Raw genomic sequence first — 25,499 nt, 5'->3', positions numbered from 1 at the left:
CTGAGTTTCTCTTTTTTGTTTCTCGTTGTATGTTTCGAATTTTCATCTGAAATTTTTAGGGGTTATATTAATATGTGCTGTGAACGTGCATGATTTTTTCAGATTTTTTCGCAATGTTTAAATTTGGATTTAGGCCGCATGTCACACGGGGTGCATGTCACCTCGCTACCACTCGAGAAATGGAGCCCCTCTCCGCTGGGCTCCAATAAAAGCTTCACTGCTCGTGTCAGACTGTTGAAGACACTGGCAAGTGCATGTCAGGGGGGCAGAGAATAAATTGCGTCCACGCGTCGGCGCGTGCTATCTACCCCAAACCCTAAACTCTGTCTAAGTCAAGCATGCATGAAGAGAAGTGGTTTTTGGTTTCAAACATGGAAATTTCAAAAACCCTCCCAAGAGCTACATTTTGGAGTGACTAATTATTCATATTCATGATTTAAACTTGTTTAAATGGGCATAAAAATGGGCATAAAATTCAAAATAAATCAAAATAAATGAAAAACCAAGGCACATAGTCTTCTTATGTCATATAGTAAGCATTCAATTAAGTTGATAAACAAGGTCTAGACATATTCAAACCAGAAAAATCATGTATCTCCCCCTAACCTAAACTCTGTCTTATGAAGTCAAGCATGAAGAGATGTGGTTTTTGGTTTCAAACATGGAAATTTCGAAAACCCTCCCAAGAGCTTCATTTTGGAGTGACTAAGAAGCATACATGCTTACTTTTTCATATTCATGTTTTAAACTTGTTCAAATCTTGGTCAAACCTAGGATTTGACCAAGATTCAAATGGGCATAAAAATCAAAAAAAAAACAAAAAAATGAAAAACCAAGGTCTTCTTATGTCATATAGTAAGCATTCAATTAAGTTGATAAACAAGGTCTAGACATATTAAACCTGAAAAATCATGTATCTACCCCCTAACCCTAAACTCTGTCTTATGAAGTCAAGCATGCATGGTGAAGAGAAGTGGTTTTTGGTTTCAAACATGGAAATTTCAAAAACCCTCCCAAGAGCTTCATTTTGGAGTGACTAAGAAGGATACATGCTTACTTTGTCATATTCATGTTTAAAACTTGTTTAAGTCATGGTCAAACCTAGGATTTGACCAAGATTCAAATGGGCATAAAAATTCAAAAAAAAAATCAAAAACCAAAGCACATAGTCTGTGTATGTCATTGATACGTCCAAAACGTATCTACTTTCCCGAACACTTTTGCTATTGTTTTGCCTCTAATTTGTGTATTTTGGATACAACTAACACGGACTAACGCTGTTTTCAGTAGAATTGCCCTGGTGTCTCGTTTTTGTGCAAAAATTCAACTTTCAGGAAAATCCCCGGAATTTATGTCGAAGGGCTTATTTTTCCAGAAGATTCACGGAGCCAGAAGGGCAGGCCTGGGGGAGGCCCAGGGCCCCTACCATCGCGAAACTCTGTCTCGGGACCAGAAACTCCGTTCTGGCACCTAGCCGGGACGGGGAATTGGAGGAGATCATCGCCATCATCACCACCGACGCCTCTCCATCGACCAGCCATGTTTCCCCCATCCATGTGTGAGTAATTCCCCCGCTGTAGGCTGAAGGGGATTGCATGAGATTGGTCATGTAATAGCATAAGATTGTTAGGGCATAGTGCCTAGTATCCGTAATTGGTACTTTTATGATATTGTTGCAACTTGTTATGCTTAATGCTTGTCACTAGGGCCCGAGTGCCATGATCTCAGATCTGAACATGTTATTGTTTCATGATGATATTCATTGTTTTATGATCTTACCTGCAAGTTGTATACACATGTCGCTGTCCGGAACTCGAGGCCCCAAAGTGACAGAAATTGGGACAACCGGAGGGGAAGGCGGTGATATGAGGATCACATGTGTTCACGGAGTGTTAATGCTTTGCTCTGGTGCTCTATTAAAAGGAGTACCTTAATTTCCAGTAGATTCCCTAGAGGCCCGGCTGCCACCGACTGGTAGGACAAAAGATGTTGTGCAAGTTTCTCATTGCGAGCACGTACGACTAAATATGGAACACATGCCTATTGATTGACTAGTACTTGGATACCGTTTTATTATTATCTGCAAATGCCCTACCTTGATTGTTACATGAGTTTCTCTCATCAATGCAACGCCCGTTCATCCATCCCTGTGCCTACAGTATTTTAATCCTGCTGTTTACTATAATCACTACTGTTGTCTTTGTTACTCTGCTGCTGTTATTTCACTACTGCTACTGCTATAAAACTCACATTATCGATAAACTCTTGCGAGCAAGTCTGTTTCCAGGTGCAGCTAAATTGACAACTCCGCTGTTAAGGCTTTCAAGTATTCTTTGTCTCCCCTTGTGTCGAATCAATAAATTGGGTTTTACTTCCCTCGAAGACTGTTGCGATCCCCTATACTTGTGGGTCACCAAGACTATTTTCTGGCGCCGTTGCCGGGGAGCATAGCTTTATTTGCAAGTTCACTTGGATTGATATTGTTCGCTGCAAAATCTCCATCATGGGTAAACCTCGCGGTACTAAAGTCGCCATATTACCATCCACTACAAGAAAAGGTACAACTCTGAGTACCTCTGCTGCTCTTGATTCACCATCTATGATAAGTAAACTTGTTTCACCACCACAAGCTTCAAATGCTGGTACTTCTACTGAATCTGAAAATTCCTCTTATAATTTTGATGATGCTTCTGCTGTGCTTGATGATTGTGGTTCGTTAGGATCTTTTCTAGATGCTACAATTGCTAGGTCTAGACAAATTGAAAATACTGAAACTCCTAATGAAAATGCTGCTACACCTGTTAATTCACCTGAGTCTGTTGAATACTCTAGTGATGATCCTGATGAGGATTATGTGGAACTTGATGATGATTTTATTGTTAAATGCAATGCTACTACTGATGCAAGTAAAATTAAAAAGTTTCTTGCACAACATACTGTTAGATATAAACTGTCTCCTGATCCTAAATTTGCCACATCTCCTATAAACATTAAGGATAAGGATTATGATTTTTCTCTTGATCTATCTCATATAGCTATTGTTGAGAAAGCACCCTTTTGTGGTACTAAGAAAGAAAGTTTTGTAGAACACATGAATGAGCTTTCTACTTTGAGTAGCTTGTTTTCTGATGATGTCAAGTTGCGTACTTATTTTGTTGCTAATTTTTTTTCCTTTCTCATTAAAGGATGATGCTAAAACTTGGTATAATAGTTTGCCTCCTGGTTCTATTGATAGTCCAAGTGGTTTGCTTGATGTTTTCTTTCAGAAATACTTTCCTGCAAGTGCTCAACATATTGCTTTGCAGAAAATTTATAGCTTTGACTAGGAAGATGGAGAGAAATTGCCTAAAGCTTGGGCAAGATTTTGCTCTCTTATCAGAGCTCGACCTGGACATGATTTGGAAAAGCATGATTTACTTGATATATTTTATAGTGGACTAACCATTGAGTCTAGAGCATATTTAGATAGTTGTGCTGGTTATGTTTTCAGGAAAAGAACTCCAGATGAAGCTGAAGAATTATTGGCTAAAATAGGCCGGAATCATGATGATTGGACTACACCTGAACCAACCCCAACACCAATATTGAAGAAGAGGGGTATGATTAAATTAAATGATGAAGATATGAGGGAAGCCAAGAAGTCTCTTAAGGTGAAACGTATTAAATCTGAAGATGTGAAGAATTTACCTCCTATAGAAGATTTATGTAAGATAACTCTCCCTTCATCCATGATTGAGGTACACTCTCTTCAATGCTTTACTAGGGAGGACATTCCGTATTCAAAACCTCCTGCGCAATGCTTAGATGAGTTTGATAATTATATTGTTAAGCAAGAAAATTTTAATATGAGAGTACAGAGTCATTTAATGGAAAATTCTCGAGCTATTAGTGAATTGCATGGTATTGTGGAGAGAACCTCCAATGATGTTAAGATGCTTGTTAAACATTTTCATATGATTCAAACTCAAATTGATCAACTCACTAAAGTGCAAAATGACTTGTTAAAAAATAATTCTAAAGAAAAACATGCTTATGAAGTAACAACTAGAGGTGGTGTTTCTACTCAGGATGCTCTATATCCTGAGGGGCATCCCAAAAGAGTTGAACAAGATTCTCAACGAACTAAAGAAACTAGTGCTCCTTCTAAGAAAAAGAAAAAGAAACATAAAAATGTTGTAGAATCCTCTGAACCTGTTAATGATCCTAATAGTATTTCTATTTACGATCTTTGGCCGAAAGTGGTAATGAACATGATAAAGATAATGATAAGAATGATGCTTCTGATAAAGAAGAGGTTGAAAATGAACCTGAAAAGCATGCTAAAAATAAAAAGTACACTAAAGAAGATTTTATTGCTAAGAAACATGGTAATGAAAGAGAACCTTGGGTTCAAAAGCAAATGCCTTTTCCTGCTAAGAAACTAAAATCAAAGGAAGAGGAACACTATAATAAATTTTGTGATTGGATGAAACCTTTATTCCTGCAAATCCCTTTGACTGATGCTATTAAATTGCCTCCTTATTCAAAGTATATGAAAGATATTGTCACTAACAAAAGGAAAATTCCTAATGAGGAGATTTCCACTATGCTTGCTAATTACTCTTTCAATGGCAAGGTTCCAAAGAAGCTTGGCGACCCAGGTATACCAACTATTCCTTGTTCCATCAAGAATAATTATGTTAGAACTGCTCTATGTGATTTGGGAGCGGGTGTTAGTGTTATGCCTTTTTCTCTTTATAAGGGACTTTATTTAGATAAGTTGATACCGACTGATATATCTTTGCAAATGGCTGATAAATCTACTGCAATTCCTGTTGGTATATGTGAGGATGTTCCTGTTCAAGTTACTCAGAACTGCTTAATATTAACTGATTTTGTTGTGTTGGAAATGCCTGAAGATGATAATATGTCTATTATTCTTGGGAGACCTTTTCTTAATACTGCAGGGGCTGTTATTGATTGCAATAAAGGAAAAGTTACTTTCAATGTCGATGACAAGGAGCATACTGTTTATTTTCCCAAGAAGATTGATAAAGTATGTGGAGTTAATACAATTTCTAATTTGAGATCTATCAAAGTGGGAGATATTGATTGTCCAATATATGAGCCTAAAGAAGAATATCAAACTCTTGTGATTGGATCTGTATCAATACAATATAAGGTAACATGATTGATTTGAGGTTTATTTCTTCTTATGACATGTAAAATTATTTGGTGGCAAGACTTGATCAACCTTGTTAACAAGTACATTTTATATGCATAGAAGAGCTAAACAACATTTCTTTCTTCCTCCACTTGTTTTACTCGCTGTAGTACTACTTATTTTGCAAGATGCTTAGTTGCTTAGAGGTTTGAAAATCTTTTTCTGCCCTGTAATAATAATTTTGACACCCAGAAATGTGCATTCTTCAAAGTTTTCAAAAATTTACAAAAATTATACCGTTGGTCTTATTTTTCGAAGAGGCACCTGGGAGCACCTGGGGATGACCAGTGGGGCACCCCAAGGTGGCACCCCACCAGCCGGCGCGGCCAGCAAGGGGGGCGCGCCACCCTGTTGTGTGGGGCCCTCCTTGCCCCACCACTTCATCTCTTTCTCCCATCTCATTCTCTCTCCCGAAAAAACTCGCACCAGTTTTCTGTCACTCGCGTTTCTGCTCAAGAGCTCAAGATTTCTCGATCTCTTTGGTCAGCCCAGATTTCTGTCTGAAATTTGGCACATTTGCTCTCCGGTATGTGACTCCTTCGATTATCCAAATAGAATTTTGTTTGGTTGAGTATATCTTGAATATTTTGTTGCTGTAGGTAACATGTTTAGTGAGCTTGCATGCTTGTTCTAAGTGGTAAAAACTAGTTTTGATGCATGTTTAGTACTCTAGCAAGTTCCTATAGTAGTTTCCCTCAATTATATGACACCAAATCAAATTTTATATTGTTTGTTGGAAAATTTCAGAAAAGGAAGATGGATAACTGTAACTTTGGAGAAGTGTTTGAAAAAGAGACGACAAGCACGAGGAGGCCCTCAAGGGCAGCCACTCGGATTAGACGATCCTATAATGAGGATGCCATCGCACCGAGCTTCGAAGTTGAAGAGGATAATGGAGTCCCTAATGCTTCATCTTTTCCATGCTATAACTTTCGGAGTAATGCAGGGTTGCTTGATGATTTCCTGGTCCTTATCAATAATGTGGGCTTAACCGCCTATATGGAAGATGAGAGGGATCAATACTACATGCTAACTAAAATCTTTGTTCAGAGCTTTCAGTTCAACAATAAGCACTACCAACCATCAGTTGCATTCAGGATTTATGGTGATCCTATTACTATGAAGTTGAAGGATTTTTGTACTGCATTGGATATTGCCCCTGTAGGTACAGTGAAGAAGATTGAGAACAATCCCAAGGCTTTGCTGGAGCTCTATCGAGGAATCACCAATGATGATTGCCGCACCATTCAGCGTGGCAAGATAAGAAACATTCAACTCCCTGCCATTAAATATTTCGCTTACTATCTTGCTACTAGCATTCTTGGTAGGGAGAACACTAGCAATATCTCTAGTTATCATCTTGCTTTCCTAGTTGCTGCACTCACTGGAGAGACGCCTTATCATCTTGGTGCTCTTGTTGCTCGCCGTTTGTCTAACAATGGACCTATTTTTGGAGGAATTGTTGCATCACGCATTTTGGCATATTTAAATCTTCCTCTTGACCCTACTGATGTGAAATTAACTCCTATAAGGCTTGATATTGCTGCTATGAAGAGTCACCAATTTGTTACAAATGACTCTAGTTTAGATAATATTGTCTATAGAATGTTGTTTACTGACGGGGATGAGAGGGAAATCCCTCTGCCACAGCCAGATTTGTTCAGTATTCACAGGAAACCGTGGTCGCCCTCTAAGGAGGAGGTGGATGAGCAGCTGAAGATACATGGCTTCCACCAGCAGCATGACTCCGAGGACGCCGAGCCCACCTACGACTACACCGTCACTTATCCTGGTGCTTCTTCCAGCACGTACCCAGAACAGGATCCATCTTCGTCGTACTACGGAGGTGCTACTTCATGGGCACCATGGGATTGATCTCCACTTAGGCCAAAAGCCTAAGCTTGGGGGGAGGTATACCGGCATCACTCATTCTTTGCATATTATGATTGCTGGATACTTGTACATACTTGTTTAGCTTCTTAGAGTGGTTTTCTAATAAGAGGGGGATGATATTTGGGGAGGTGCTGATTGAAAACAGATTCTGGACTGATACCAAAAAAATTCTCAAAAACAGCCAGAACGTTATTTTGCGAAGCCAATTTTTTTGCATGTTCCCCAGGTTATTATCTAACTTTTATTAGTTGAACACTTTTTGATCTGGGCAGCGGAAAAATTTCTTAAAAATCGATTACTGTACTGATGTCAAGTTTGATGAATTTCTGCTGCTTTGTCTTTATGTGACTCTTCTAGTTTTCATTTTCTTGTTTTTGCTTTGTTTCTTTCCTAAAAGACAAAAAGACAAAAAATATTTCTATTGTTTCTCTTCACCATTTGTTTATCTTGGCTTCTTGTTTTTATTTTGCTTTATTTGCTTTTGTTGGTTTGCTATAAGAAAATCCAAAAAGATTTTGCTTTGTTTGCTTGTTTCCTTTTGTTCTTGTTTCCAATTCGAAAACACCAAAAATATTTGCTGTTCTTCTTTGGTTTTGTAAAGTTCATTTTGGAGTTCAATGGTCTTCGGTGGTTGGAGCTTGGTTTTCATTCCATATTATTCAAGCTACACAAGTGAAAGGCAATAATGACGATCTATGACAATCCGACTGTGGTGAGAGGCTGGTATGAACTCTATTTGTTTTCATTTTTGTACAAATACTCATCCATGTGAGCATGCTTAGTTGGTTCATGTGAGGTATATGTCATTTAAGAAAGTCTAGCAGTTCATGATCTCTCATGTTTAGCTCCAATTTATTAATATGAGTAGCATGTCATAAATATTTGCTTGTATTGCTTTATTCATAGATAGATATGACATTGTGGTATCCTCCTCTGAATAATTCACTTGAATCGACTTGGCACATGCTCACGCATACATATGACTGAACAAAAGTCAATTAAGCCTCGATGATTTATTTTGCCTCGGAGTTCTTGTATCACTTTTATGCCTCTGTTAATTTATTTTGCCGCAAGCATGATTATGACAGTTATTGCTCTCTTGATTGTCGCTTCCCAGTCTATTGCTAGCCTTCACTTGTACTGAGCGGGAACGCTGCTCGTGCTTCCAAACCCCTGAAAACCAAGTTATTCCAGAGTGTCCACCATAAATACCTATGCATGGCATTTCAACCATTCCAAGTAAATTCTCATGTGCTACCTTTAAAACCTTCAAAATGCTTCTCAATTTGTGTTAATGTTTTATAGCTCATGAGGAAGTATGTGGTGTTTATCTTTCAATCTTGTCATTTACTCCTGACATACTTTCACCAATGGACTAGTGGCACATCCGCTTATCCAATAATTTTGCAAAAAGAGCTGGCAACGGGGTTCCCAGCCCCAATTAATTAACTTTCATCAATAATTCTCTTCACATGCTTTGCCCTGATTTATCAGTAAGCAACTTAAATTTGCAAATAGACACTCCTCCATGGTATGAGAATGTTGGAAGGCACCCGAGGATTCGGTTAGCCATGGCTTCTGTAAGCAAAGGTTGGGGGGAGTGTCACCCATAATGAAACTAAAATATATGTGTAAACAAAAGAGAAGAGGGATGATCTACCTTGCTGGTAGAAATAACGTCCTTCATGGGAGCCGCTCTTGAAAGTCTGGTTGACGAGGTAGTCAGAGTACCCACTATCATTCGTTGACAACAACAAACACCTCTCAAAATAATTTTACTCCTATTTTACAAATGAAAAGCTCTAGCACATGTTAATCCCTGCTTCCCTCTGCGAAGGGTCAATCTTTTACTTTTATGTTGAGTCACCATCCTTTCTTTGAGCACTTTCTTGAGAGCACAACTGTCATTCTTAGTATAATATGCTTGTCCCAAAATGTGATTAATTGTTGTTTAACTTTGATGCTTTTATCTTTGATAATCTCTACTTCCAGTCTTTCCATGAACTTCAAAGGTGCCCGGGCATTTATGTTTTGCTGTACAAATACGGGCAAGCGAGATACCACTTTATCATATCTTTTTATGAACATTGCAATCTTGCTGATAGACATGATTCATGATGCTTATTATTAATTTGTTGGTACCTTTTCCATGATTGGCATAGCTATTAGATGACTTTATTTGCATGTATCTTATTATGAATTGCCTAAGTATTTGTCCATATCCTGAGAATATTTATATCATATGAACAAATGTGTTCGTGAAAGTTCTTTTATCGCACTCAGTTGTTAACTGAATTGCTTGAGGACAAGCAATAAGCTAAACTTGGGGGGAGTTGATACGTCCAAAACGTATCTACTTTCCCGAACACTTTTGCTAGTGTTTTGCCTCTAATTTGTGTATTTTGTATACAACTAACACGGACTAACGCTGTTTTCAGCAGAATTGCCCTGGTGTCTCGTTTTTGTGCAGAAATTCAACTTTCAGGAAAATCCCCGGAATTTATGTCGAAGGGCTTATTTTTCCAGAAGATTCACGGAGCCAGAAGGGCAGGCCTGGGGGAGGCCCAGGGCCCCCACACACTAGGCCGGCGCGGCATGGAGGGGGGCGCGCCGCCCTACTGTGTGGCCGCCTCGGCCAGCCTCTGACGCCCCCTCTAGACTATTTAAGGGTTTCGATCTAAAAACGCGAGACGGGATGTCGAAGTCGCCAGAAACCATCCAGAACACCGCCGCCATCGCGAAACTCCGTCTCGGGACCAGAAACTCCGTTCTAGCACCTCGCCGGGACGGGGAATTGGAGGAGATCATCGCCATCATCACCACCGATGCCTCTCCATCGACCAACCATGTTTCCCCATCCATGTGTGAGTAATTCCCCCGCTGTAGGCTGAAGGGGATGGTAGGGATTGGATGAGATTGGTCATGTAATAGCATAAGATTGTTAGGGCATAGTGCCTAGTATCCGTAATTGGTACTTTTATGATATTGTTGCAACTTGTTATGCTTAATGCTTGTCACTAGGGCCCGAGTGCCATGATCTCAGATCTGAACATGTTATTGTTTCATGATGATATTCATTGTTTTATAATCTTACCTGCAAGTTGTATACACACGTCGTTGTCCGGAACCCGAGGCCCCAAAGTGACAGAAATTGGGACAACCGGAGGGGAAGGCGGTGATATGAGGATCACATGTGTTCACGGAGTGTTAATGCTTTGCTCCGGTGCTCTATTAAAAGGAGTACCTTAATTTCCAGTAGATTCCCTAGAGGCCCGGCTGCCACCGGCTGGTAGGACAAAAGATGTTGTGCAAGTTTCTCATTGCGAGCACGTACGACTAAATATGGAACACATGCCTATTGATTGACTAGTACTTGGATACCGTTTTATTATTATCTGCAAATGCCCTACCTTGATTGTTACATGAGTTTCTCTCATCCATGCAACACCCGTTCATCCATCCCTGTGCCTACAATATTTTAATCTTTCTATTTACTATAATCACTACTGCTGTCTTTGTTATTCTGCTGCTGTTATTTCACTACTGCTACTGCTATAAAACTGTTACCACTGATAAACTCTTGCGAGCAAGTCTGTTTCCAGGTGCAGCTGAATTGACAACTCCGCTGTTAAGGCTTTCAAGTATTCTTTGTCTCCCCTTGTGTCGAATCAATAAATTGGGTTTTACTTCCCTCGAAGACTGTTGTGATCCCCTATACTTGTGGGTCATCAGTCATATAGTAAGCATTCAAGTTGATAAACAAGGTCTAGACATATTCAAACCAGAAAAATCATGGAAATTTCAAAAACCTCCCGCGAGCTTCATTTTGGAGTGACTAAGAAGGATCGATGCATGTTACTTTTCATATTCATGTTTTAAACTTGTTTAAATCTTAGTCAAACCTAGGATTTGACCAAGATTCAACAAATGGGGATAAAATTCAAAAAAATCAATAAAATGAAAAACCAATGCACATAGTCTTCTTATGTCATATAATAAGCATACAATTAAGTTGATAAACAAGGTCTAGACATATTCAAACCAGAAAAATCATGTATGTGGCTACCCCTAACCCTAAACTCTGTCTTATGAAGTCAAGCATGAAGAGATGTGATTTTTGGTTTCAAACATGGAAATTTCAAAAACCCTCCCAAGAGCTTCATTTTGGAGTGACTAAGAAGCATACATGCTTACCTTTTCATATTCATGTTTAAAACTTGTTCAAATCTTGGTCAAACCTAGGATTTGACCAAGATTCAAATGGGCATAAAAATTCAAAAAAATGAAAAACCAAGGTCTTCTTATATATGTCATATAGTAAGCATTCAATTAAGTTGATAAACAAGGTCTAGACATATTAAACCTAAAAAATCATGTATCTACCCCTAACCCTAAACTCTGTCTTATGAAGTCAAGCATGCATGGTGAAGATAAGTGGTTTTTGGTTTCAAACATGGAAATTTCAAAAACCCTACTAATTAAGAGCTTCATTTTGGAGTGACTAAGAAGGATACATGCTTACTTTTTCATATTCATGTTTTAAACTTGTTTAAGTCATGGTCAAACCTAGGATTTGACCAAGATTTAAATGGGCATAAAAATTCAAAAACAAAATCATAAACCAAAGCACATAGTCTTTGTATGTCATATAGTAAGCATTCAAGTTGATAAACAAGGTCTAGACATATTCAAACCAGAAAAATCATGGAAATTTCAAAAACCTCCCACGAGCTTCATTTTGGAGTGACTAAGAAGGATCGATACAGGCTTATTTTTTCATATTCATGTTTTAAACTTGTTTAAATCTTAGTCAAACCTAGGATTTGACCAAGATTCAACAAATGGGGATAAAAATTCAAAAAGTAATCAATAAAATGAGCACATATTATTCTTATGTCATATAGTAAGCATTCAGTTAAGTTGATAAACAAGGTTTAGACATTATCAAACAAAAAAATCATGTATCTAGCTACCCCTAACCCTAAACTCTGTCTTATGAAGTCAAGCATGCATGAAGAGAAGTGGTTTTTGGTTTCAAACATGGAAATTTCAAAAACCCTCCCAAGAGTTACATTTTGGAGTGACTTAAGAAGGATAGATGCTTAATTTTTCATATTCATGTTTTAAACTTGTTTTAATTAATCATTGTCAAACCTAGGATTTGACCAAGATTCAAATGGGCATAAAAATTCATAAAAAAATGAAAAGAACGAAAAACCAAAGCACATAGCATTCTTATGTCATATAGTAAGCATTAAAGTTGATAAACAAGGTCTAGACATATTCAAACCAGAAAAAATCATGTATATATCTACCCCTAACCCTAAACCTTGTCTTATGAAGTCAATCATGAAGAGAAGTGGTTTTGGGTTTCAAATTAAACATTAAAATTTCAAAAACCTCTTAAAAAATTCATTTTAGAGTGACTAAGAAGGATGCAGGCTTCCCTTTTCATTTTCATGTCTTAAACTTGTTTCAATCTTGGTCAAACCTAGCTAAGATTTGATCAAAAGATTCAAACGGGCATAAAATTTAAAAAAAACTGAAAAATGAAAAACAAAAGCATATAGTCTTCTTATGTCATATAGTAAGCATTCAAGTTGATAAACAAGGTCTAGACATACTCAAACGAGAAAAATCATGTATATATCTACCCCTAACCCAAAACTCCGTCTTATGAAGTCAATCATGAAGAGAAGTGGTTTTAGGTTTCAAACATGGAAATTTCAAGGACCTCCCAAAAGCTTCATTTTAGAATGTGACTAAGAAAGGATCCCGGCTTACCTTTTCATTTTCATGTTCTAAACTTGTTTAAATCCTAGTCAAACCTAGGATTTCACAAAGATTCAAATATATAGGGGTATAAAATTCAAAAAAATAGAAAAATAAAAAATGAAAGCACATAGCATTCTTATGTCATATAGTAAGCATTAAAGTTGATAAACAAGGTCTAGACATATTCAAACCAGAAAAAATCATGTATCTACCCCCTAACCCTAAACTTTGTCTTATGAAGTCAATCATGAAGAGAAGTGGTTTTGGGTTTCAACATGGAAATTTCAAAAACCTCTTAAAAAATTCATTTTAGAGTGACTAACAAGGATGCAGGCTTCCCTTTTCATTTTCATGTCTTAAACTTGTTTCAATCTTGGTCAAACCTAGCTAAGATTTGACCAAAAGATTCAAACGGGCATAAAATAAAAAAAAACAGAAAAATGAAAAACAAAAGCATATAGTCTTCTTATGTCATATAGTAAGCATTCAAGTTGATAAACAAGGTCTAGACATACTCGATCAAACCAGAAAAATCATGTATATATCTACCCCTAACCCTAAACTCTGTCTTATGAAGTCAATCATGAAGAGAAGTGGTTTTGGGTTTCAAACATGGAAATTTCAAGAAACTCCCAAAAGCTTCATTTTAGAGTGTGACTAAGAAGGATCCAGGCTTAATTACCTTTTCATTTTCATGTTCTAAACTTGTTTAAATCCTCGTCAAACCTTGGATTTCACAAAGATTCAAATATATGGGTATAAAATTTAAAAAATAGAAAATAAAAAACCAAAGCACATAGCATTCTTATGTCATATAGTAAGCATTAAAGTTGATAAACAAGGTCTAGACATATTCAAACCAGAAAAATCATGTATATATCTACCCCTAACCCTAAACTATGTCTTATGAAGTCAATCATGAAGAGAAGTGGTTTTGGGTTTCAAACATGGAAATTTTCATGTTTGAAACTTGTTTAAATCTTGGTCAAACCTAGGATTTGACCAAGATTCAAATGGGCATAAAATTAAAAAAAATAGAAAAATGAAAAACAAAAGCACATAGTCTTCTTATGTCATATAGTAAGCATTCAAGTTGATAAACAAGGTTTAGACATATTCAAACCAGACAAATCATGTATCTACCCCCTAACCCTAAACTCGGTCTTATGAAATCTAGCATGGAGAGAAATCATTTTGGGTTTCAAACGTTTAAGCCAAAAGCCCCATTTCAAATATTTCAAACTTATTCAAATTTGGTTCAAATTTGAAAGACATACAAGTTATAGCACACATAGTGCATACATGTTCACACATACTGCACTAGATGCTAACCAAGGCACATAGTCTTCTTATGTCATACAGTAAGCATTCAATTAAGTTGATAAACAAGGTCTAGACATATTCAAACCAGGAAAATCATGTATCTACCCCCTAACCCTAGCTAAACTCTGTCTTATGAAGTCAAGCATGCATGCAGAGAAGTCATTTTGGGTTTCAAACATGGAAATTTCAAGAACATCCCAAAAGCTTCATTTTAGAGTGACAAAGAAGGATTCATGATTACCTTTTCATTTTCATGTTTTAAACTTGTTTAAATCTTGGTCAAACCTAGGATTTGACCAAAAGATTCAAATGGGCATAATTTTTCAGAAAAAAAATCAAAAGAATGAAAAAACAAAGGACATAGCATTCTTATGTCATATATATAGTAAGAGCATTCAAGTTGAAAAAACAAAGGACATAGTATGTACCCCATAACCCTAAACTCTGTCTTATGAAGTCAAGTATGCATGAAGAGAAGTCGTTTTTGGTTTCGAACATGGAAATTTCAAACACCTAAGCTTCATTTTGGAGTGACTAAGAAGGATCCATAGGAAACTATGTACTAATACAATATAATAATCACCCGAGTTATTAGAGCAACAAGTCTTTCACTTACGTGTGGTTCCCATGCGTGAGGTCCCACACTTCAGTGAGCACAAGTCATGTACGCTAGGTAGGCAAACTCCCAGCCATCTTCTTTGTCAAGAGAGAGGCTTCAAGACTCTCTCTCTCTCCATCTCTCCAATTATCCACCTCCGTTGGCTGCCGGTTTTGGCAAGGCGTTTCTAGCTCAGCTCGGAGGCCATGGTGTGCAGGCTCTGTAGCCATGGCGATTTGGTCGCGCCAAGTTGTTCGTGCCCGGCTGCGACGAGGATCAATCCGGACGGTGGCTGTTAAGGACCCGATCGCATTTCTTGCTTTCAGCCTGGGGTCTACCTTGTAAATCTTAGGGATTTAGACGTAATTTCCTGTTTATTTTGTGTCCTGCTGTAAACTGTGCTCTGATGCGTATTGGAAAATCTGGGTCCTTCAGGATCGTTCGGTTGTCCCTCTAAAAAAACAACTCTCTCATTCTCGGCCTCGCTCGCACCCCCTGCGCACTGACAACCCTGCACAACAGTCAGCATCACCCGAAGAAATGTAGACACCATAAATAAGTGGGGCCCCGTGACTGCTCTTGTAGCACCCTACCTTTTAATAAAGGTAAGATACCTGTGTATCGTGCTATTCCCGGGATCACTGATAGCACACACATTACAAAATATAGTAATCATTGCAATAGTATCAAATTACTACATCGTTGATCCAAAGGGTAAAGTAAAACCTTACAATTTGCATAGTCACATGGACTAGCTCAGTACAACATTCAGAACAAACACAGCAGAAATGTAAATCATCAATGAGCCTTCATCATCTTCATGTGCCACAGGCAGTCATGTTGGAATGTAGACTCGAGATCCTACTAGTACTCATCTTCATAATAACCTGCACGTTTGAATATGCAGCCCCACGAATGGAGGTCAGTACAATGATGTACTGGCAAATGACACTAATATGGTGGCAGTTTTGGGCATGACTATCTACATGATATTTGGCTAGTGGAGTTTAGGCTGATTTGCATAAAGCCAATTTTATCCAATGTTTTTCAAAACAAAACATTTTGTAATTCTTGAAAAAGATTTTTACAAAAAGGGGCACAAAGTCGAGATGACTCCCAGGTCACCGCCACATACCATGGTTTTCACTGCCAGGTATGTAGCCCTGGGGCCACTCAACTAGGATAAACCTCAGGTCACCACCACATACCATGGTTTTCACTTCCAGGTATGTAGCCCTGGGAAAATCCCGTCCTGTGATTGTTTCTACACAAATTTTTAATCATTCAGAAAAGGTGATGAGATTATTCCGTACTTCCTTGTCTAGAGACTCAAATTGTCCATAAACGGGGACACGGCTAAGATCTTAGTTTTTAACTCTGCAGAGGTTGTGCACTTTCACCTTACGACCCATTCTACCCAGAGAGAAGAATGAGACGAGACCTTTCAGAAGGAGAGAGCAACCATACACGTAAGACTCGTTCCCACCTATAATTCTGCTACCAGCCAATGTCTTGCAACAAGTTGAACCCTCGCATCTTACTCAATCAAGACAGAGCCCATAATATCATAAGGCTGCACTGGAAGTACACTAAACACGGAAGACATAGCAATCTCTTTGTTCCTGGGTGGCAAACCACAAGTGTACTCACCCCCCAGGTCACCACCATATACCATGGTTCACTCCCATGTATGTAGCCCCACGTAGCCACTCAACATAATCCAAAGCCACACCAATTCCACCCAGGTGTTTCATTAAGGTTATTAACTTTAAAATTTTCAAACAACACTTTAATCAACAAATGAAACAAAGCATTGACATCATTTTTTAAGTCACTTCTGATAATTCTAGCAAGTTGTGTTTAAGAGGTGGCTACACACTACTAGGATCTAAGCATAGCATAATAATTTTTCTTTTGAAAACAAAATCCTACCATGCATACTAATTTAAAAACACTAATGCATAATTAAAATAAGTAGGATTTGAATGTCACTTGCCTTGATCAACGCAACCCGTACAAACACAGCAACCACAAGCGTAACCTTGATCTTCTTCACAATCTACTCAAACAAACAAACAACAAACAAACAAACAAGCTAAAATAAACATCGCATTCTAGATGAACAACCATAGACATGTATGCATGCATGATATGCACGATTTAATTTTACTCAATTAGTTGAAGTGAAAATGTTGTAAGAGTGGTTCTCTGATGTTTTGGAGGTTGGTATAATTCTCTGGAAATATAATTTTTATTGAGTTTTCTTAATTATCAAAACTAGTGATTTGCATAGCACATAGACCACTAACAATTTGCTACACCAAGTTTTATGTTTGGTAAAATCATAACTTAATATCTATGGATAGGTTACAGTAATACAAAGCCATAGCAATTGGATTCACTCACAAATAATTTATAGATTTTGAATTATCGACAAAATACTGATTTGCACATAATTTGATAAAGCAAGTTTGTGCACGTATCAAAGTTGATCAACTCTGGTTCCATGGTGTTCTAAATGTTCTAAGGATTCCAGAGACTACAAATTTGTAAAATTTGGCCCACTAGATTAATTTACACAATTTTTATAGTGTTAAAGGTTGAGTTCTCTGTTTTTAATTATGGTGCACAACTTTCTACAGAACCTATACTATATTACTGCATAGTTGCATTCTACATATTACAAGCTTTCCAACTATATAAAATTTTCTAAATTTGGACATACGGTTGATTTTATATTGAGTTTACAAGTTATACATCAAATCTGAGATTTAAAATCGAATTCAAACTAGGTTTGACCGATTTTGACTGGGCTGCTGACTGTGCTGACACGTGGCGCGATCTGATAGGTGGATACCGGTTCGGCCGGATCGGCCCTATGGACCATTGGATCAGATCCTAAGGTCTAAAACGAAAAACAAAAAGAGAAAAATAAATAAATAAAACAAGGTGAGAATCGCTCACCTGCCGGCCACGAACGGAGGAGGCGGCGGACGGGCGGTTCCGGCGGACGGGCGGCGGTCCCGGCGGCGGCGGGTGGCAGCGGGAGGCGGACGGGGTCGGGCTCGGCGCGGCCAAGGCGCGGATGGGGGCGGCGCGGCCGGGGGCGGACGAGGGCGGCCGGGGGTGGCGGACGGAGGCGGCGGCCGGCTCGGGCGCGGGGCTCGCCGGCGCTCCGGCGGTCCTTGGCGGCGGGGGAAGGGTGGACGCCGTGCGGCTCCCCGTGGTCGACGCGATGGCGGTGGTGGAGGGGCCGGGGCAGGTCGCGGGCGCCCGCAGCGGACGGCCGAAGTGGGGGGCGGGAAGCTCGTTCCGGCGAGCAATTCCGGCGGCCTTGGGGCGCAATGGTGAGGGAGGTGTGGGGTAAAAGAGAGAGGAGGGCCGGGGCTATTTATAGGGGGCTTAGGGAGGGCAGGCGGTGAGGCGGAGTGATGGGGAATAACTCCGGCGGTTTCTCCGTTCTCAGTAACGTACGTGATGAAGGTTCTTGATGGGGGTTGAAGACAGAGGTTGAAGACGACCCTGCGGGTGGGGCCCACCTGTCAGGGCGTGGGGGAGAGACAGGGCAGGGGGCGGCTGGGCCAATTCGGCCGGACTGGGTTGGCTTCGGCCGGCCCAGTTTCGGCCGTTCGGTCCGAAAATGTTTTTTTTTTGTTCTCTTTCTTTTTCTCCCTTTTGTTTCTCGCATAACTTTTAAACCGTAGCTCTGAATTAAGTCAAATTTGTTTCTAAATTTTTATAAAAACAATAGGATTATTTTGGGACTATAGTAGAGGTGTTTTTAAACAAATTTGAAAGCGCAAAAAAATTAAATGGCACATTGACCATATGGCGACAAACCGGTAATTTAGGGTTTCGGCGTTTGACCGCAGGTGTTTGTTATTTTACGCAATGCACTTAATGCAAGAATGATATGAATGCATGCATATTTTAGGTTTTAAAAACCTTGAAGGTCAAGATATGATTGATTTGAAATTACTTTGAAGATAAAGGTTCTTGCAAGTCCATTTTGTAAATTACTTTTAAATAAATCAAAAGTTTTAATTTCTTGTGAAATTTCAATCAAGTTCAAACAATCAAGCATTAAATTTATTTTTTATTTCACATTTTGAAATTTAGAAAATTTCGGGATGTGACAGACTACCACCCTTAAAAGGAATCTCGTCCTCGAGATTCGAGAAAGGCTAGAAAGTTTTTGGGTTCCAGATGGGCATGGGTGCTACCACCCTTAAAAGAAAATCTCACTAGATGGTCTCTCGAGATTTTTGGTGGCTTTACAGAAGTAATTTCTCTGTGCACTTATTCACATAGTGGCCCTTGTTGCGACATTTGTAGCATGTGACGTGGCTGAGGTCTCTCATGAGTTTCTTCGTGCTTCCATTTTCTACTCTCTACTCCTTTGCTTTGTTCTTCTTCTTTTCTAGACACTTTGATGCATAATGTCCTGGTTCTTTGCAACAGTAACACAACAAATGTCTAATTTCCTTCTCCTTGGAGTGGTGGTGATTTTTTTTTTACCTTTTGGGTCTCTCCAAGGCTAAGAGATCTTCTAGTTCCTGGTCTTCATATTCCACCTTAAATGTGGGGAACCTTTCTCGCTTTCTAGAGAATTTCTTTGATAAATGTTCTTCTTCTCCATATGTATAACAACACTTGGTGGTGACAGTGTGTGACGCTTCCTGGGGCTTGATTTCAACTTCTTCCTTCATCTTGGACCTTGTACCTTCATGGATGTTTCTCATAGACTGACACATTCCATCCCTGACTTGTACACTCATTTCTTGCACTATGGGGTAGAGGTGGCATTGAGCGGGGACATGATTGACTCCTTCACATAGGAAACACGAAATCTGATAGGTGTGGCATTCTTTGGCTGGATGGCTTCCATCGCAGTTAGGGCACTGGTCCCGATGTTCCCCACGTGAATGCCCTAGGTCTCCACATAGTTTGCATGCTCGGGGTCTGGTTACACCATCCTCTTTGTTGTTATAGTTGGTCATGCCATGGGCCATCATCTGCAACATTTGAGATTGGGACTCCAATAATTGCAGCATTTCTGGCGGTAAATCATTATCTTTGTGGCTGCTGACTAGGCTTTGGGTCATCTGCTGAACCAACTGAGCTTGTCCCAACAACTCTGGTAATGTGGGTGGCATTTTAGGGTCGTTGTTGTCATTGTAGTTGTGAGCACGATGTAGAGACATCTGTTTGGGTTTGGATATGGTAAGATACATATACAAAGAGATCTAAGAGAAAACACTACCCTTAAACTAGTGGTTGGATCTTCAATCTCGTTGTAGTCCTACGTTTGGCATCCCTTGCCTACTATAAGGGTATAATTTCTATAAGGGATGTGACAGCTCTCCCTTCGTCTCCTCCCGTGTGATCCCTCTTCCTCCGACTCCCGACCTTGCGGAAAAGAAAAATGAAATGAAAGAGTTTCACTGGACGGGCAAACACATGTGCTGCCTAGTAATAATAATAATAACGTAAAAAAATCGACCTACGAATCTATTATTAAATAAGTTAAACTAGGGTTATGCCCAGTACTACGAATCAATTTCAGAAAATGCAACTACGGGGTTCGATTTTGGCCTGCTAATATAAAATTAAATAATCTGAACTAGTATTCCTCTAAAAAATCATTTTGGTATGCATCGTTTGGTACTTTTGATAGCAAGAGTGCTTACTCCCTCCGTTAGCAAATAGTCTTCATTTTCATGTTTATGAAGTCAAGCATGAAGAGAAGTGGTTTTGGGTTTCAAACATGGAAATTTCAAAAACCTCCCAAAACTTCATTTTAGAGTGACTAAGAAGGATACAAGCTTCCCTTTTCATTTTCATGTTTTAAACTTGTTTAAATTATCTTGGTCAAATCTAGGATTTGACAAGATTCAAATGGGCAAACATATGATAAGTGATGCAAATATCATTTCTAAGTGCGGGCAAACCAGCCTTTAGCTTAACATATTACAAGATTTCAGAAAATTGAGTGGGGGCAGCTGCCCCCTTGGCTATAGTCTGGATCCGCCCATGCTATAGTTTGAGGCCATTTGGATGACGTCAAAAAAAATCTTTGATTAGAAATGGGGTTGTTCGAACCCCGTAGTTGGATTTTTTTGAACCTTGATCTGTAGTACTAGGCCAAACCCTAGTTTAACCTATTTAATTATAGATTTGTAGGTCGATTTTTCTACGGAGTACCTTTTTATTATTACTATGCAACACATATGTGTTTGCCCGTCGAGTGAAACTCGGAGGAAGAGGGATCACTCGGAAGGAGAGAAGAAGGGAGAGCATTATGGTGTCTCCCCTTTTTCGGGTGATGATGTTGACTGTTGTGCAGGGTTTGTCAGTGAGCAGGAGGTGCGAGCGAGCGAGTCGAGCGAGGCCGAGAATGAGAGAGATTTGTTCTTCTTGTGAGAGGGACAACCGAAGGATCCTGAAGGACCCAGAGACTTCCAATACGCATCCTGATGCGTCTTCTCTTGACAAAGAAAATGGCTGGGAGTTTGCGCACCTATTGCACGTGACTTGTGGTCACTGAAGTGCGGGACCTCACGCATGGGCACCACACGTAAGTGACAGACCTGTTGGTGTAAAAACTCGGTTGATTATTATAGTGCATTAGAACAAAGTTTCCTATGGATTCAAGGGTAGGAAATCCAAGTTAACTCATTTACATGACATTATTTTTTCCATGAAGCAAAGTTAACACATCTATCAATTGGTACATTTTGGAGTGACTAAGAAGGATCCATGCTTACTTATTTGTTTTCACGTGTTAAACTTGTCTAAATCTTGGTCAAACCTAGGATTTGACAGAGATTCAAATGGGCGGAAAATTAAAAAAAACAGCAAAATGAAAAACCAAAGCACATAGTCTTCTTATGTCATATAGTAAGCATTAAAGTTGATAAACAAGGTCTAGACATATTCAAACCATACAAATCATGTATCTACCCCTAACCCTAAACTATGTCTTATGAAGTCAAGCATGAAGAGAAGTGGTTTTGGGTTTCAAAGATGGAAATTTCATACTCATGTTTTTAACTTGTTTAAATCTTGGTCAAACCTATAATTTGACCAAGATTCAAATGGGTATAAAAATTAAAAAAAAATAGAAAAATGAAAAACAAAAGCACGTAGTCTTCTTATGTCATATAGTAAGCATTCAAGTTGATAAACAAGGTTTAGACATATTCAAACCAGACAAATCATGTATCTACCCCCTAACCCTAAACTTGGTCTTATGAAATCTAGCATGAAGAGAAATTGTTTTGGGTTTCAAACGTTTAAGCCAAAAGCCCCATTTCAATATTTCAAACTTATTCAATTTTGGTTCAAATTTGAAAGACATACAAGTTATAGCACACATATTCAAACCAGAAAAATCATGGAAATTTCAAAAACCTCCCACGAGCTTCATTTTGGAGTGACTAAGAAGGATCGATACAGGCTTATTTTTTCATATTCATGTTTTAAACTTGTTTAAATCTTAGTCAAACCTAGGATTTGACCAAGATTCAACAAATGGGGATAAAAATTCAAAAAGTAATCAATAAAATGAGCATATATTATTCTTATGTCATATAGTAAGCATTCAATTAAGTTGATAAACAAGGTTTAGACATTATCAAACAAAAAAAATCATGTATGTAGCTACCCCTAACCCTAAACTCTGTCTTATGAAGTCAAGCATGCATGAAGAGAAGTGGTTTTTGGTTTCAAACATGGAAATTTCAAGAACCCTCCCAAGAGCTACATTTTGGAGTGACTAAGAAGGATAGATGCTTAATTTTTATATTCATGATTTAAATTTGTTAAAACCATGGTCAAACCTAGGATTTGACCAAGATTCAAATGGGCATAAGAATTTTAAAAAAATCAAAAAATGAAAAACCAAGGCACATAGTCTTCTGATGTCATATAGTAAGCATTCTCAATTAAGTTGATTTTAGAGTGACTAAGAAGAATGCAGGCTTCCCTTTTCATTTTCATGTTTTAAACTTGTTTAAATCTTGGTCAAACCTAGGATTTGACCAAAAGATTCAAATGGGCATAAAATTTCAGAAAAAAATCAAGAGAATGAATAAAACAAAGGACATATCATTCTTATGTCATATATATAGTAAGCATTCAAGTTGATAAACAAGGTCTAGACATATTCAAACCACAAAATCATGTATATATCTACCCCTAACCCTAAACTCTGTCTTATGAAGTCAAGCATGCATGAAGAGAAGTGGTTTTTGGTTTCAAACATGCAAATTTCAAGAACCCTCCCAAGATTTACATTTTGGAGTGACTAAGAAGGATAGATGCTTAATTTTTATATTCATGATTTAAATTTGTTAAAACCATGGTCAAACCTAGGATTTGACCAAGATTCAAATGGGCATAAGAATTTTAAAAAATCAAAAAATGAAAAACCAAGGCACATATATAGTCTTCTTATGTCATATAGTAAGCATTCAACTAAGTTGATAAATAAGGTCTAGACATATTGAAACCAGGAAAATCATGTATCTACCCCCTAACCCTAGCTAAACTCTGTCTTATGAAGTCAAGCATGCATGTAGAGAATTCGTTTTGGGTTTCAAACATGGAAATTTCAAGAACATCCCAAAAGCTTCATTTTAGAGTGACTAAGAAGGATCCATGATTACCTTTTCATTTTCATGTTTTAAACTTGTTTAAATCTTGGTCAAACCTAGGCTTTGACCAAGATTCAAAAGGACAGAAAATTTAAAAAAATCAGAAAAATGAAAACCAAAGTACATAGTCTTCTTATGTCATATCATAAGCATTCAAGTTGATAAACAAGGTCTAGACATATTCAAACCATACAAATCATGTATATCTACCCCTAACCCTAAACTCTGTCTTATGAAGTCAAGCATGAAGAGAAGTGGTTTTGGGTTTCAAACATGGTAATTTCAAAAACCTCCCAAAAACTTCATTTTAGAGTGACTAAGAAGGATACAAGCTTCCCTTTTCATTTTCATGTTTTAAACTTGTTTAAATCTTGGTCAAACCTAGGATTTGACCAAAAGATTCAAATGGGCATAAAAATTCAGAAAAAAATAAAAAGAATGAAAAAACAAAGGACATATGATTCTTATGTCATATATATAGTAAGCATTCAAGTTGATAAACAAGGTCTAGACATATTCAAACCAGAAAATCTTGTATATATCTACCCCTAACCCTAAACTCTGTCTTATGAAGTCAAGCATGCATGAAGAGAAGTGGTTTTTGGTTTCAAACATGGAAATTTCAAAAACCCTCCCAAGAGTTACATTTTGGAGTGACTTAAGAAGGATAGATGCTTAATTTTTCATATTCATGTTTTAAACTTGTTTAAATCATTGTCAAACTTAGGATTTGACCAAGATTCAAATGGGCATAAAAATTCATAAAAAATTCGAAAGAATGAAAAACCAAAGCACATAGCATTCTTATGTCGATCATATAGTAAAGCATTAAAGTTGATAAACAAGGTCTAGACATATTCAAACCAGAAAAAATCATGTATATATCTACCCCTAACCCTAAACTCTGTCTTATGAAGTCAATCATGAAGAGAAGTGGTTTTGGGTTTCAAATTAAACATGGAAATTTCAAAAACCTCTTAAAAAATTCATTTTAGAGTGACTAAGAAGGATGCAGGCTTCCCTTTTCATTTTCATGTCTTAAACTTTTTTAAATCTTGGTCAAACCTAGGATTTGACCAAGATTCAAATGCGCATAAAAATTCAAAAAAAACAAAAAAAATGAAAACCCAAGGTCTTCTTATGTCATATAGTAAGCATTCAATTAAGATGATAAACAAGGTCTAGACATATTCAAACAAGAAAAATCATGTATCTACCCCCTAACCCTAAACTCTGTTTCACGAAGTCAAGCATGAAGATATGTGGTTTTTGGTTTCGAACATGGAAATTTCAAAAACCCTCCCAAGAGCTTCATTTTGAAGTGACTAAGAAGCATACATGCTTACTTTTTCGTATTCATGTTTTAAACTTATTCAAATCTTGGTGAAACCTAGGATTTGACCAAGATTCAAATGGGCATATATACAAATTTTAGAAAAATAAAAAAAAATGAAAAACCAAGGCACATAGTCTTCTTATGTCATATAGTAAGCATTCAATTAAGTTGATAAACAAGGTCTAGATATATTCAAACCAGGAAAATCATGTATCTACCCCATACCCCTAGCTAAACTCTGTCTTATGAAGTCAAGCATGCATGAAGAGAAGTCGTTTTTGGTTTCAAACATGGAAATTTCAAAAACCTCCCAAAAGCTTCATTTTGGAGTGACTAAGAAGGATCCATAGGAAACTATGTACTAATACAATATAATAATCACCCGAGTTATTAGAGCAACAAGTCTGTCACTTACGTGTGGTTCCCATGCGTGAGGTCCCACACTTCAGTGAGCACAAGTCACGTACGCTAGGTAGGCAAACTCCCAGCCATCTTCTTTGTCAAGAGAGAGGCATCAAGACTCTCTCTCTCTCTCCATCTCTCCAATTATCCACCTCCGTTGGCTGCCGGTTTTGGCAGGGCGTTTCTAGCTCAGCTCGGAGGCCGTGGTGTGCAGGCTCTGTAGCCATGGCGATTTGGTCGCGCCAAGTTGTTCCTGCCCGGCTGCGACGAGGATCAATCTGGACGGTGGCTGTTAAGGACCCGATCGCATTT

Source organism: Lolium perenne, chromosome 7 (genome assembly GCF_019359855.2).
Source record: "Lolium perenne isolate Kyuss_39 chromosome 7, Kyuss_2.0, whole genome shotgun sequence".
NCBI lineage: Eukaryota > Viridiplantae > Streptophyta > Magnoliopsida > Poales > Poaceae > Lolium > Lolium perenne.
This window is presented reverse-complemented; position numbering follows the sequence as displayed.